The sequence below is a fragment of the Zonotrichia albicollis genome, chromosome W, assembly GCF_047830755.1.
Source record: "Zonotrichia albicollis isolate bZonAlb1 chromosome W, bZonAlb1.hap1, whole genome shotgun sequence".
Taxonomy (NCBI): Eukaryota; Metazoa; Chordata; class Aves; order Passeriformes; family Passerellidae; genus Zonotrichia; species Zonotrichia albicollis.
The window spans coordinates 9,582,331-9,597,217 of record NC_133859.1 but is presented as its reverse complement, the minus strand read 5'-3'; the positions used below and the strand labels follow the sequence as shown (position 1 = coordinate 9,597,217).

The following is a 14,887-nucleotide window of genomic DNA, read 5'->3' as shown; positions in this document are numbered from 1 at the left end:
TTTTTAGGGACAAACACTATTTGGAGCCTGTGATAACTTTAGAGTGCCCAAGAAGAAAATTTAAAATTTGTAGTAGACAGGGAAAGAAAGAACATTCCTGTTAAATATTCCAAAAAGTTATAGTGTAAGCAAAGGCACTGTAAAAGTAACAGGAACAAAATGATAGAGTTTCACAGTTCCTGTCATTAAAAGATGTGGTAATTGAAGGAGAAACTAAAATTAGATGGAGGAGGTCATATTAGTGCCTGGGGCAGATAACTTATTAAGAAAAGGCTTACAGAAAAAGAATAGAGGTTATACCACAAGAAGGAAAAATGACAACTAGAGTTTTTAAATTAGGCCAAGAGGATGAAGAAAAATTAACAAGGAAGTTTGGGCTGGGGAAGGAAATAGGGGAGGATTAAGTATTGACCCTCTAGACTGTGTGCTGTTATTTTGATTGTGTCCAGGAAAAATTGATGTGAGTAAATGCCGAATTACGGTATGCTGTGTTGTGTTGAGAAAAGTGAGCACTTTGAGAAATATGCCCTTTCCCAGTGATTTTGTGTGGTGATTTTCTTCCGCTGCATTGTGGTAATTTGATTCTCAGATTGTATAGTGGTGTTTGTGGAGATTTTAAGATTTTGTTGCAACAAGAGTAGCATTTTACACAGGAGAACTATAGTAAGGTGATTTATGCTTAACTACGATAAAGCAAGTTAAAGGAATTCCAAGAATTCTCCCCCTCACAGCAATTCAAGCCTTGGCTCTAGTGAATTTGAGATAAAGGGGGGGGTGGGGGGGGTACGTGTGTCTGTGTCTGCGGGCATATCAGAGTTTCGGCTGTGACTAGCACAGCCTTTTTGCAAAGCAGCAAAACAAGTGTAAGTAGACACAGTGCTTAATTAGATTGTGCAAGAAGAGAACTAGAAAAGACTGATATTTTGTAAAAGAGTTTATATAGAAGAGATGAGTGAGAAGAATTAGTTAATGAGACATGAGATTTATGAGACTTCAGTTGGTACTGCAGTAAGTCTGGACTGGAAACAATCTGCTGTAGGGATTTAAAGTTCTCTGTAACAAACAGAATAGCCTGCCTGAGACAGAGTAAGGATCCATCCTGAACTAAGTGAAGTGTCTGGGAGAGGTGAAGAGTCTGTGGAGCTAAAGCTGAAGGAGAGGCCGCATTCCAGAGACAGCAAGGAGACAGAGAAAGAAAAACAGAAAACCGCGAGGTCAATCTGCCCCCGACCTAAGAATTCCTTCGATAAAGAAGAATTAGTGCTAAATGTCGCGTAGAATGAATATGTATGAACTTAATTTGAAACTGTATGCATATGCATTTGGAAGGGGGGATAAAAAGGAGACTCGGAGTCTCCGGGAGCACGCACGCCTTTTAGGAGGCTTGCGTCCGACGCGCGTCGTAATAAAGGCATACCGAGCTTTACAACTTTTACAAGTTGTGAAGTTTCTTCCTTTCTCCGCAAATCATTCTGGCGAGCCAGCCAGGAGATTCAGGAGATACTTTCCGTCTCCATCTCTGTCCCCGCAGGGGCAGGGGGGGACCGACGGACTCCTAGGCGCACCCCAGGATTTTCCTGGAGGAAGTTCCGCTCGCCTCGACTTGCCTCCTGCCGGGACAGACAAGAACCTGCTGGCCGCGGAGAAGGACACGGTATGTACTAGGGGCCCCTGGGGGGGGGGGGAAGAACAAGGGAATTAACGACCCAGAGACGTCTGGGATCAGCCGATAGAGCGGCTGTATTAGAGACGGGGTTCATTCCATCGTCCTGATAGAGCGGGACTGCCAGCGGCTCCAGGGTAAGCTAGCTGCAGCTGATAGAGCGGCTGTATTAGAGACGGAGTTCGTTCCATCGTCCTGATAGAGCGGGACTGCCAGCGGCTCCGGGGGCTAAGCTGGGTGAACCCGTGTATGCATGTATTAGAATTCAGATTCTGATAGGGCAGAGCTGAACTCGCGTATGTTTCTTCTGTTTGTGCGTGTGTGAGTGGTGTCCGGACACTGTGTTGCTGTGTGTTGCATTGTGTGATCAGCGCGCTGTATTTGTAAGTTGTGCAAGTGTATAAAGTGTATGATATATAGAGAGCAGATGCATAGTGCTCAACTACGCGGGGGGGAGAAAATTCTACCCGCCGCTTGAGAAGTTGAGTAAACACCAGCCGAAGCAAGCTGTGCGGGGGGGCGAAAGTTCTGCCCGCCGCTTGAGAGGTTGAGTAAACACCGGCCGAAGCAGGCTGTGCCGGGGCGGGGAGCGCCCGACGGAGAAAACAGAGTGAACTGTGAAAAGCGTGCGCGAGGGCGTTTATTGAGTAAAAGTAGTAAATTGTGGTGTAAGTTGTGCGTGCTTTCACCGTGGCTAGACGAACCCGAGGGGTTCCTCTGCCTCAGTGGTTTGGACTCGACCCTTAAGAGTTCGTGAATCCAGTGAATTATTGGATAAATAGAAGAGACGAACGAGTTCACTTAGAGAGACTCTACCGGACTTCAGCTAGCATTCTTGTAAGTCTAGACTGAGAAAAGCTTGCCGTAGAAGATTTAGAGCTCCCTGTAATAAATGGAATAGCTTGCTTTTGCAGGAAATTTCGAGTAGCCTTTGGCACATCAAGAGGCTGGCACCCTGCGTGGGTATTATTACAGTGCGTAGTTTGTGGGAAACGCTAGTATTGTTGTTCTAGCAGGCGACGAGGCACATGCCCCAGGTGTAAACTAGAGGTTCCTGATCAAGCTGATTCAGAGCCTAAGATCTTAAAACTTGTGTGTGGGAAATCACATCTAGTACCTGCCACTTGGGGTGTGTGAGAAGAAGACTGAGAAGCTACTGTGAAGTCCTGTGAAAAGAGGTTTGGGTGGAAGCGGGACAGAGCAAGAAGGAGATAATGAGAACTAACCAGAGTAAAGAAGTTCCGCAAGCCAGCCCCTTAGGGTGCATCTTGGCCCACTGGAAGGAAGTCACTAGCCGGGGGGGCTCTGAGAATAAAAAAGATCTAATCCGGTATTGCACACGCTGGTGGCCCTTATATAAGCTAGAAGACAGAGCAAGGTGGCCACCCACTGGAACCCTGGACTATAATACTTTACTGCAGTTGATGTTGTTTCTAAGACGAGAAAGTAAATGGAATGAGGTCTCGTATGCTGATATGTTTTTTGTTTTAAGAAACCACCAAGAGTGGCAGAGGGACTGTGGGATTAAAGCACCCTCAGACCCACTGGTCTTGGCCCTTGAAAGGGATAACAAGGCAAAGAGAGGGCAAATCAAACGCTGCTGTTCAGCATGCAGTATAGGACAATGGTGTATGAGATCAGATAAGGTCTATTGTTCTGAAGAGCAAGAACAGGACACATTTGAGTGAGTGAAACATCCTCCAGCTCCTCCCCGAGGGGGGGGGTTAGAGAAGTCGAGACTGATACTGAAGATGAGGAGGAAGGAAGCCTCCCCAAAAAGGAGGAGGAGGACTCAGGTGGAGAAGGCACATCTACTAGAGCCCACCCCACCCGTGAGAGTCCAATTGCATCTAAGACTAGGAGGCAAGTAGTGCTACAGGCCCCTCTGCGACAGGCAGTGGGACCAGAAGGGGGCAGATTAATGATTAAAGTGCCATTTACCACCCTTGATTTAGAAGCATGGGAAAAGATTGCGAAGAATTACCGTGTTGACCCGATACTCACTGCCAAACGCCTAAAGTATGTTATCAAACAGCACAACCCAGACTGGGCTGACATCCAGCTACTACTGGATGCTTTCACTGAGACAGAGAAGCAGCTGATCTTAAAGACAGCTAGAAATTTGGCGGAAGATTACTGTAAAGCCACCCAGCTGGATGTAAAACATTTTCCCCTCCAAGACCCAGAATAGGACCCTAATGTGTCAGCAGAGGTAAAGAAATTAGCAGAGTATCAAGAGTAGATAGCAACAGGGGTAGAAAGAGCTATTCCAAAAACCATAAACTGGTCTGTCTTATATTCGCTTAAGCAGAGGCCTTCTGAGACTCCATCTGAATTTCTAGAGCGTTTAAGGGATACCATGCGTTGTCATACATCATTAGATCCGGAGTCTGAGATAGGGATAAACCAACTAGTTAATTCATTTTTGAGGCAGTCTGCTAGAGATATCAGGCGCAAACTTCAGAAGATTCGGAGAGCAGACGCGAGAAATCTTGAAGCCTTGTTAGAAGAGGCCTGGAGAGTATTTAGTAACCGGGAGGAAGGATATAAACGGGGAATGAAAAGGTTGGTGGCAGTGGTACAGGAGGAAAGGCAGAGGAAACACAACCAGGGCCCACCGAGACAAGGACCACCTCGGTTGGGCAGGGACCAGTGTGCAATCTGCAAAAGAATTGGTCACTGGAAAGACCAATGCCCAGAACGAAGAAGGAGTGACCAACAGATGGCTGCACACGTACAAAACAACTGAAGAGGACCGGGGGATCCTGCCCCAGCGGATCCACTGGTTATAACAATGAGGCTGGGAGAAGAAGGGAAAAGGGTAGAATTTTTAGTTGACACAGGAGCTACATATTCAGTCCTAAATAAAGCTTTAGTGCCTGTGGAAAATGATTATGTTGTAGTGCAGGGGGCAACTGGCCAGTCTGAAAAAGCATATTTTTGCAAACCTTTGAAGTACAAATTGAGAAAACAATGGGGTATTCATAAGTTCTTATAGATGCCTAATTCACCAAGGGCACTCTTGGGGAGAGATTTATTGGAACAATTACAAGCCACCATCATATTCAAAAATGGAGAAATTACTCTGGAGGTGAATGATCAAAAGTACATAGAGGCACTAAGTTTAACTCTGACTGCTACTGGCATTAAGGAAGAAATTGATGAGGAAATATTAAGTCAAGTATTTCCCGGGGTGTGGGCCTCTGATGTGCCAGGAAGGGCAAAAAATGCCTCTCCCATAGTAATCAAACTCAAGGAGGGAGCGCAGCCAGTGAGAATCAAGCAGTACCCCCTAAAGAAAGAAGATAGAGAGAGAATCAGCTCAATAATCGAAAATTTTCTGCAACTAAGATTGCTGAAAGAATGCCAATCTGATTTCAATACTCCCATCCTGCCTGTTCGAAAATCTGATGGGACATACCGGATAGTACAAGATTTAAGGGCTATCAATAAAATAACAGAAGATCTGTATCCGGTTGTAGCCAATCCATACACTTTATTAACTTGCCTAACACCTGAGCTAACCTGGTTCACTGTTCTAGATTTAAAAGATGCCTTCTTTTGCCTCCCCATCCATGAAGCCAGCCAAAAATTCTTTGCATTCGAATGAGAAAGCCCTAAAAGTGGGCGCAAAACCCAGCTCACATGGACCAGACTACCACAAGGTTAGAAAAATTCCCCCACCCTGTTCGGGGAACAACTTGCAAAAGATCTGGAATCCTGGGAAGCCCCACAGAAAGAAGGAAGGCTTTTGCAGTATGTAAATGACCTTCTACTGGCCACTCAGACAAGGGAAGCATGTGTGGCCTAGACGGTAAGCCTTTTGAATTTCCTAGGACTCCAAGGATACAGAGTATCCAAGAAAAAAGCACAGATAGTGAAACAGAAAGTAGTCTACCTGGGGTACGAGGTGAGTGCTGGGCAACGGACTTTAAGGCAGGCTCGCAAGGAAGCCATATGCCAAACCCCAAAACCCCAGACCATAAAGGAACTCCGAACGTTCCTAGGCATGGCAGAGTGGTGCCGGCTGTGAGTTTATAATTATGGACTACTCGTCAGACCCCCTATGCTCTTATTGCCAATGGAAACAGAGATCTCCAGTGGACGAAAGAAGCAACACGGGCCTTTCACCAGCTAAAGGATGCTCTCATGTCAGCTCCAGCTTTGAGACTTCCAGATGTGAGTAAACCATTCTTCCTATTTTCCCATGAGAAACAGAGAATTGCCCTGAGAATACTGCCTCAAGACTTGGGTCCATACCGAAGGGCAGTCGCTTACCTCTCTAAGCAACTAGATGCAACAGCCAAAGGATAGCCAGGTTGCTTCAGAGCTGTAGCAGCAGTTGTGCTGAACATCCAAGAGGCACGCAAGTTTACCCTGGGACAAAAATTGACTGTGCTAGTGTCCCACACAGTGTCTGCAGTACTAGAAGTAAAGGGTGGCCACTGGCTTTCACCGCAGAGGTTTCTGAAATACCAGGCCATCATGGTGGAGCAAGATGATGTAGAGATCGTAGTGACTAATATTGTCAACCCAGCTTCTTTTCTCAGTAGAAATCAAAGAGAAGCAGTACACCACGATTGCCTGGAGACCATTGAAGCTACCTACTCCAGCTGCCCAGACTTAAAGGATACCCCCCTAGATGACGCAGAGAACTGGTTCACTGATGAGAGCAGCTACGTTGCTGATGGGAAGCGATATGCTAGATATGCAGTAACCACCTATAGAGAGGTAATCGAGTCTAGACCCTTACCAACAGGCACCTCCACGCAGAAGGCCGAGATAATTGCCCTGACCCGTGCCTTGGAAAGGGCAAAAGGGAAGAGAATAAACATCTACACAGACTCGAGGTATGCATTCAGAGTTGTACATGCACATGGGGCCATCTAGAAGGAGAGGGGGCTGCTGACCTCACAAGGAAAGAACATCAAACATGCACAAGAAATAATCCAGCTGCTGGAAGCAGTTCAGCTGCCTGAAAAGGTAGCAATTATGCACATTAAGGCACACCAAAAAGTGAGCTCAGAATTAGAAGAAGGAAATGAGCTGGCGGATAGAGAGGCAAAAGAAGCAGCAAAAGGAGAAGTAGCTACTGAAGAAGTCCTTATCCCAGATGGACAAATCTCCCTTGAAAGTAAGCCAGAATACAGCAAGAGAGATAGGAAATTAATTGAAGATCAAAAAGAGACATATAGCCAAGAAGGGTGAGCTACCATTGAAAAGAAACTGGTAATCCCTTCCCATTTGTTGTGGTCATTAGTAAGGGAAGAACACCAGAAAACACACTGGGGAATAAATGCCCTATACACATACCTGATTGAGAGGATTGTTGCTAGAAATTTATATGCGACTATTACTCAGGTAACTCGACAGTGTGATCTTTGCCTCCAGACTAACCCCAAAAATATCCCCAGGCCGAAACTCGGTCAGATTGGGAGGGGCCATGGGCCTAGACAACAGTGGCAAATTGACTTTTCAGAACTCCCAAGGAAAGGGGGGTATGGATATTTGTTAGTATTGACAGATACATTTTCAGAGTGGCCAGAAGCGTTCCCCACCAGAACTGTCAAAGCTAGAGAAGTGACCAGGGTGTTATTACAAGAGATAATACCGCGCTTCAGAGTTCCAGCCACAATATCCTCAGATAGAAGATCACATTTCATTTCCAAAATAGTGCAACAAATTAGTAGCCATCTGGGCATAGACTGAGAGCTCCACACCCCATACCACCCCCAATCAAGTGGCCAGGTGGAGAAAATGAATCATTTGATTAAACAGCAAATCATAAGACTGGGGCAGGAAACTAATCTGCCCTGGCCCCAAGCTCTTCCACTAGCACTATTGCGAATTCGAACTAAACCTCGAGCTAAAGAAAAGTTAAGTCCTTTTGAAATACTCTATGGGAGACCATATAGAATACAAAAGAGAATGTCCACCCACATTGGAGAGGTGACACTAGCCACCTACATGGTGGCCTTAAACAAACAGCTCAGAGAAATTGAAAAACATGTGGCAAGAACTCGGAGCCAGGAGTTAGATGGGCCAGTACATAACATACAGCCTGGAGATTATGTATATGTTAAGTCTCTTACAGAAAAAACTTTAGAACCGCAGTGGGAGGGACCGTTCCAAGTGCTTCTCACCACCTTCACTGCAATCAAAATCAAGGAGCAGAACGCCTAGATTCATCACTCCCGAGTGAAAAAGGCCCAGAGACCCCTTGAGGAGTGACTCCAGGAGACAATGAACTGAGACTAAAACTTACTTGGGCAAAATGAGTAAATTGCGGTCGAGAGTAGCTCATGTTTTAGTTTGTAAGATCATTTTGTGTATAATCATAACTGAAGTTTTAGAACTTGAGAGTACCTTTATTCAGAGCAATGTTAAACGGCCTTAGTCCCGGGCGTTTAATCAGTATACTAGATCCATAAGAGAACTTTCTGAGAATTTAAACCTGTCCATTGTGGTAATTCATGGAGATCAGGTATATGAGGAGCAGGAATGGCAGGAACAGAAACTATGGACACTTCAAGAGATTAGAGGAGAAGAAATCAAGGTAGGGTGCCGGATGATAAATGAAACAGCCCATGAGAAACCAAATGAAATTAGTGTCTCAACCTCTCCTGATGAATATGAACACCAGGAAATCTGTGATAGCCTAAATGAATCAGACTGCTGGTGTAATTTCACCTTAATACAGCCTGTGGAAATAATTTGCCTTTGGGCACAGGAAGATATTGGGCTTTCATTTAAATTCAAAATAGACACTACACCTTTCACCACAGCAGGACCTTACACAGCCCACACCAAGACCCAAATAGTTCAGACTCAACCCAAACTTGAACCCGAGTTGTACGGAGTTGGCCCCTAAGTAGTAAAGAATGTAGGTGAACAACAACTATTATTCAATCCAGAATAGTCTCTCAAACGTGTAGAGCTGATAATGCAAATTAACATCTCAAAAATCCAACCAGTCTGCTCCTCCTTCCTAAAAACTTCCTTTGAGGGCTAGACAACATGGCTACAAAAACAGACATACCTCAAGAGCAGAATGAGAAGAGATCTAACTGGCCTATTAGGGACAAGATTAGGAGTTTTGAATAAAATTGATTCAGAGATACTGATGAATAAACTGATCACTGCAGCAGGCAGCCTAACAAAATTGAGGCAACCCTTACAATCATCTCTGTTGGCATTAAGAACTAGCCAGTGGCAGATTTCAAAAGTACTGTCAAAATAGGAAACGACCGGGGACCAAGACCACAGGTTAATAACAGAAGCACTTGGTGCAGTCCAAGATAATGTGTCTTTAGCTCTCAGTTGTATACAAGCACAGTTATGAGTGCAGGCAACAGCAGCTCTGATCATACGAGAAGAGAATGAAAGTAATTTTCCAGCTGAAATTCGGAAGATTGTGTGAGATAATGCCATCGATTTTGAAAAGAAATTCCAATCTTGGTGGACTTTGGTGAATTTCACCTATGATCCTGTTTCTAATGTGGCCACTGCCTTTGTGCTTACCATACGTAATGCCACAGTTTTTGTTATCCATCCCATCATTGCCCTAAAGTTAAACCATGAAAAAACAATACTCTATCCTTCAGAACATAGAGTGTGGGCACGAAAGGTGAATGAAAAGTGGCAGACAGTAAATGTAGAATCCTGCATTACTAGAGAACAGATGAGATTCATTTGTGAGAGCAACACTATTAATGCTCAAGACGTGTGCCTGGACACTGAACAGAGTATTTGTCACTTTGAAGTTCATCCAGTCACCAACCAGAAAACTGTGCTTGTATATACTGAGAATAGATGTGTGTGTCTGAGAACTGCCTGTGCTGCAGTAAAAGTTGATAGCAATGATGTTGTTCTGTCTAGTAGAAATCATTCTAACTTTTGTATTTGTAATTTTGTTAAGATTACCGGGTGTGATTTTTCGTACTTGGCCCCAGTGACATCCCACCAGCTGATTCAGGCTAATTACACGATGTATCACAGACTACTACCTACCCCTATTGAGATGAACCTTACATTAGTAAAACAATTAATTAAACACCAAGACCTATTAGAAATCCTGAAAGAAATTCAGGAGAGTGGAAAGAAAACATTAATTACTGTCCAACATGATACAAAGGAGATAACCAAAGTTCTACAAAGAATAAGACAAGATATGACTCATCACTGGTGGGATGTGATCTTTAGATGGTCACCAACTGCGAATGGAGTCCTTAATAAGTTGTGTCACCCCATTGTAGTTTTACTAATATTAGTTGGAATAAGCTTGTCTATTATATTGTTAATTTAGAACTGTAAGATGCTACAACGAATAGCTGTACTAACCTCTTTGTCGAATGTACATGGTAAAGCACTAAAAGATACTTATTGTCGTAGAAATTTTCCTTAAGTAAAAGAATTTACTTATTTCCTAGGAAAGGGGGGAATGAGACAGAGTAAGGATCCATCCTGAACTAAGTGAAGTGTCTGGGAGAGGTGAAGAGTCTGTGGAGCTAAAGCTGAAGGAGAGGCCGCATTCCAGAGACAGCAAGGAGACAGAGAAAGAAAAACAGAAAACCGCGAGGTCAATCTGCCCCCGACCTAAGAATTCCTTCGATAAAGAAGAATTAGTGCTAAATGTCGCGTAGAATGAATATGTATGAACTTAATTTGAAACTGTATGCATATGCATTTGGAAGGGGGGATAAAAAGGAGACTCGGAGTCTCCGGGAGCACGCACGCCTTTTAGGAGGCTTGCGTCCGACGCGCGTCGTAATAAAGGCATACCGAGCTTTACAACTTTTACAAGTTGTGAAGTTTCTTCCTTTCTCCGCAAATCATGCCTTTGTGAGCAATTTCGGGGTGCCATTGGTGTATCAAGAGGCTAGCAGGCTGTGTGAGGTGACAGTGGCTGTGCCCTGGGCACAGGGACAGCTCTGGCTGCGCCATCTCCCCAGGGAACACGGGAATGACCTGTGGGCAAAAGCTGGATGCGCAGGTATTATTGCAGTGCGGCGTTTGTGAGAAACACTGGTATTGCTGTTCTGCTGTTCTCATAAGTGTCAGGGCACATGCCCCGAGTGTAAATTAGAGGTTTCTGGTCAAGCGGATTCAGAACCTAAGGTCTTAGATCTTGTGTGTGGGAATCACATCTGATACCTGCCACCTGGAGCTGTGTATGTGTAGGAGGGAAACTTAGAAACTACTGTGAAGGTCTGTAAAAAGGTTTGAGTGGAAGCGAGATAGGGCAAGGAGAAATAAATAATGAGAACTGACCAGAGCAAACAAGTTCCTAAATTAGCCCCTTTTGGGAGGGGCTCACTGGGAGGAGGTTGCCAGTAAGAGCAGCTCAAAAAATAAAAAGATTTTTAATACATCATTGCTCTTAGTACTGTTTTTAAAATAGGAAGAAAAATGGGACAGAGTTTTTGTATGCTGAAATGTCTTTTGTTTTAAGAAATCACCCAGAATGGCAAAGAGACTGTGAGATCAGACCACCCTCTGGTCTTGGCCCTTGAAAAGGAAAACAAGGCAAAGAGAAAGCAAATCAAACATGTTTTTCAGCATGCAGCATAAGAGAGCAACATATGAAATCAGGCAAGGATTATCATGCTGAAATGGAAAGCAATCACATTTCGCAAAATGAGTACATATGATTTGCTAAAGGCTTCTCCCAAGGTAAGGGAGGAAGGGTAAAGATGACCTCCCGAAAAGAGAAGAATTTTTGTCGGCACAAGGGTCATATGTTCCGTTTTAAATAAAGCTTTAGTACCTGTGGAGAATGTTTATGTTGTAGTGTGGGGAATGAACATCTGGCCAGTCTGAGAAGGCATACTTTTGCGAACCTTTAAAGTAACATGTGTACTATGTGTACCTAAAAGCTTTTGTACAATTCACTCATTTTGCTAAACATTCTCAAATGAGAAAGGTTACTCTGGAGGCAAAAGATATAAAGATGTTAAGCTTAATATTAACAGACACTGAAATTAAGAAAGACATTAGTAAGGAGATGTTAGAATAAGTAAATAAGTGTTTTCAAGGATATGGGCCTCTGCTGTACCAGGGAGAGTGAAAGATGCTCCCCCATGGTAATCAAGCTTAATGAAAGAACACAATCAGAGAGAACTGAGTAGTACCCTCAAAAGGAAGATAAGGAAGGAGTCAGCCCAATAACTGATAGTACTGGATTAAGAGCTGTCAATAAGATAACACAGAATTTATACCCTTTGGTAGCAAATCCATAGACTTTACTAACTTGTTTAACACCTGAGCTAACCTGGTTCACTGTTATAGGCCTAAGAGATGCCTTCTTTTGCCTCCCTATCCACGAAGCCAGCCAGAAAATATTTGCATTCAAACACAAGCTCACATAGTCCATGTGCCTGAAGGCTTCAAAATTCCCCACTCTGATTGGAGAACAGCTTGCAAAGACCCAGAATCCCGGGAAGCTCCACAAGAGGAAAGGAGGCTGTTGCAGTACGTGGACGATCTTCTAGTAGCCACTCGGACGAGGGAAGCAAAAGAAGCCTGGACGGTAAGCCTTTTGAATTTCCTAGGGCTCCAAGGACGCAGAGTCTCAAAGAAAAAGGCACAGGTAGTGAAACAGAAGGTAATCTACCTGGGGTAAGAAGTGAGTGCTGAGCAGCAGACTTTAAGACAGGGAAGCCCTATGCCAAACCCTGAAACCCCAGACAAGGAAGGAACTACGAACCTTCTTAGGCATGGCAGGGTAGTGCCAGCTGTGGGTTTATAATAATGGACTGTTCGCCAGACCCCTCTATGCTCTTATTGCCAATGGAAACAGAGATCTCCAGTGGACAAGAGACACCACAAGGGCCTTTCACCAGCTAGAGAGTGCCCTCATGTCGGATCCAGCTTTGAAACTTCCAGATGTAAGTAAAGCATTCTTTCTATTTTTCCACGCAAGTTTACCCTGGGACAAAAATCACTGTGCTACTGTCCCACACAGTATCCGCAGTACTGGAAGTAAAGGGTGGCCACATGCTTTCACCGCAGAGATTTCTGAAATACCAGGCCATCATGGTAGAGCAAGATGATGGAGAGATAGTGGTGACTAATATTGTCAACCCAGCTTCTTTTCTCAGTGGAATCAAGGAGAAGCAGTACAACATAGTTGCCTAGCGACCATTGAAGCTACGTACTCCAGCCGCCCAGACTTAAAGGACACTCCTCCGGACGATGCAGAGACCTGGTTCACTGACAGGAAAGCGACATTGCAAAGTTCACAGTGACTAACTGCAGAGAGGTAATAGAGTCTGGACCCTTACCAACAGGTACCTCTGCACAGGATGCTGAGATTAATGCATGGACCCATGCCTTAGAAACAGCAAAAGGCATTCAGAGTTGTGCATGCACATGGAGCCATCTGGAAGGAGAGGGAGCTGCTGACCTCACAGGGAAAGAGGAGACAATCCAGCTGCTGGAAGCAGTTCAACTACCTGAAAAAGCATATTAAGGCACACCAGAGAGTGAGCTTAAAATTGGAGGAAAGAAATGAACTGGCGGATGGAGAGGCAAAGAAAGCAGCAAAGGGTGAGGTACAGATTTTCCTCAAAAGTAAGCCATAATACAATAATACTAATCAAAAGACATGTACAACTGCAAGGGGTGGGCTACCCTTGAAAGAGAGCTAGTAATCCCTTCCCATTTTCGTGGTTACTAGTGAAGGAAGGGCACTAGAAAACATACTAGGGCCTAACTACTTAAAGCCTTTTATAGAGTGTGGCTCCTTTCTCGAAATGACCAAGGCTGCCAGTGATACAGAGTGCATTGGAGTGAAGTGTTGACTTTGAAGTAGTAATTTCCACAGGCTTTCTAGAACACACATCTAAATGAAAGAATCGTTGTATCGTTGTCAGAAATTTATATGCCACTATCACTCAGGTGAGCTGATAATGTGATCCTTGCCTCCAGACTAACCCCAAAATACCCCCAGGCCGAAACTGTCAGACTGGGAGAGGCCACGGGCCTGTACAGCAGCGGCAAATCAACTTTTCAGAACTCCCAAGGAAAGGGGGGTATCAGTATTTACTGGTATTAATAGATACATTTTCAGGGTGGCCAGAAACATTCCTCACCAGAACTGTCAAAGCTCAAGAAGTGACCAGATTATTTTTACAAGAAATAATACCACGCTTCAGAGTTCCAGCCACAATATCCTCAGATAAAGAATCACATTTAATTTCCAAAATAGTGCAACAGATCAGTAGCCACATGGGCGTAGATTAGGAACTTCACACCCCATACCGCCCCCAATCAAGCAGCCAGGTGGAGAGAATGAATCATTTGATTAAGCAGCAAAACTTAAGACTGGGGCAAGACGTTAATCTACCCTAGCCCAAGCTCTTCCACTAGCACTATTGCAAATTCAAACTAAACCTTGAGCTAAAGGAATGCTGAATCCTTTTGGAATGCCTTATAGAAGACCATATAGAATACAAGGGCAATGTCCAGAATGTCCACCTGCATGGTGGCATTAAGCAAACGGCTCAGAGTAATTGAGAAACATGTGGCTGGAACTCGGAGCAGGGAGTTAGATAGCATGGGGATGATGTTTATTTTAAGTCTCTTACAGAGAAGACTTCGGAACCACAGTAAGAGAGACCACTGCAAGCACTTCTCACCACCTTCACTGCAATCAAAATCAAGGAGCAGAATGCCTGGATCCATCACTCTCGGGTGAAGAAGGCCCAGAAGCCCCTTCAGGAGTGACACCAGGAGACAATGAACTGCGACTATAACTTACTTGGGCAAAATGAGTATATTGCGGTCGGGAGTAGTTCATGCTTTAGTTTACAGAATTGTTTTGTATGGAATTATAACTGAAGTTTTAGCACTAGAGAGTACCTCTACCCAAAGCAATGCTGAATGGCCTTGGTCCCAGGCTTTTAATCGGTATGCTGGATCCATGGGAAAACCTTCTGAGATAAAAGATTTAAACCTATCCACTGTAGTAATTCATGGGGATCAGGTATATGAGGAGCAGGAATTGCAGGAACAGGAACTGTGAACACTTCAAGGAATCTGAGGAGAAGAAATCAAAGTAAAGTGCTGGGTCATCAATAGGATGGCTTATGAGAGACCAGATGTAATTAGTGTCTGAACCTCCCCTGGTGTATATGAACACCAGGAAGTCTGTGATAACCTAAGAGAATCAGACTGTTGGTGTAATGTCACCCTGATACTGCCTGTATAAGTGACCTGCCTTTG

The 14,887-nt window shown here is 44.3% G+C and overlaps 2 long non-coding RNA genes across 2 annotated transcripts in view; one reads left to right on the top strand and one right to left on the bottom strand.

Annotated features, from left to right (window-relative positions):
* The window catches only part of LOC141726897 (uncharacterized), a 67,745-nt gene that overhangs the window by 10,158 nt on the left and 42,700 nt on the right, over positions 1-14,887 (bottom strand). The gene's annotated exons all lie outside the window — the stretch shown is intronic.
* Positions 1,099-7,852, top strand: LOC141726899 (uncharacterized). The gene is made up of 2 exons (XR_012577842.1): positions 1,099-1,654; positions 7,748-7,852. It is a non-coding gene; the product is annotated as an uncharacterized LOC141726899 (long non-coding RNA).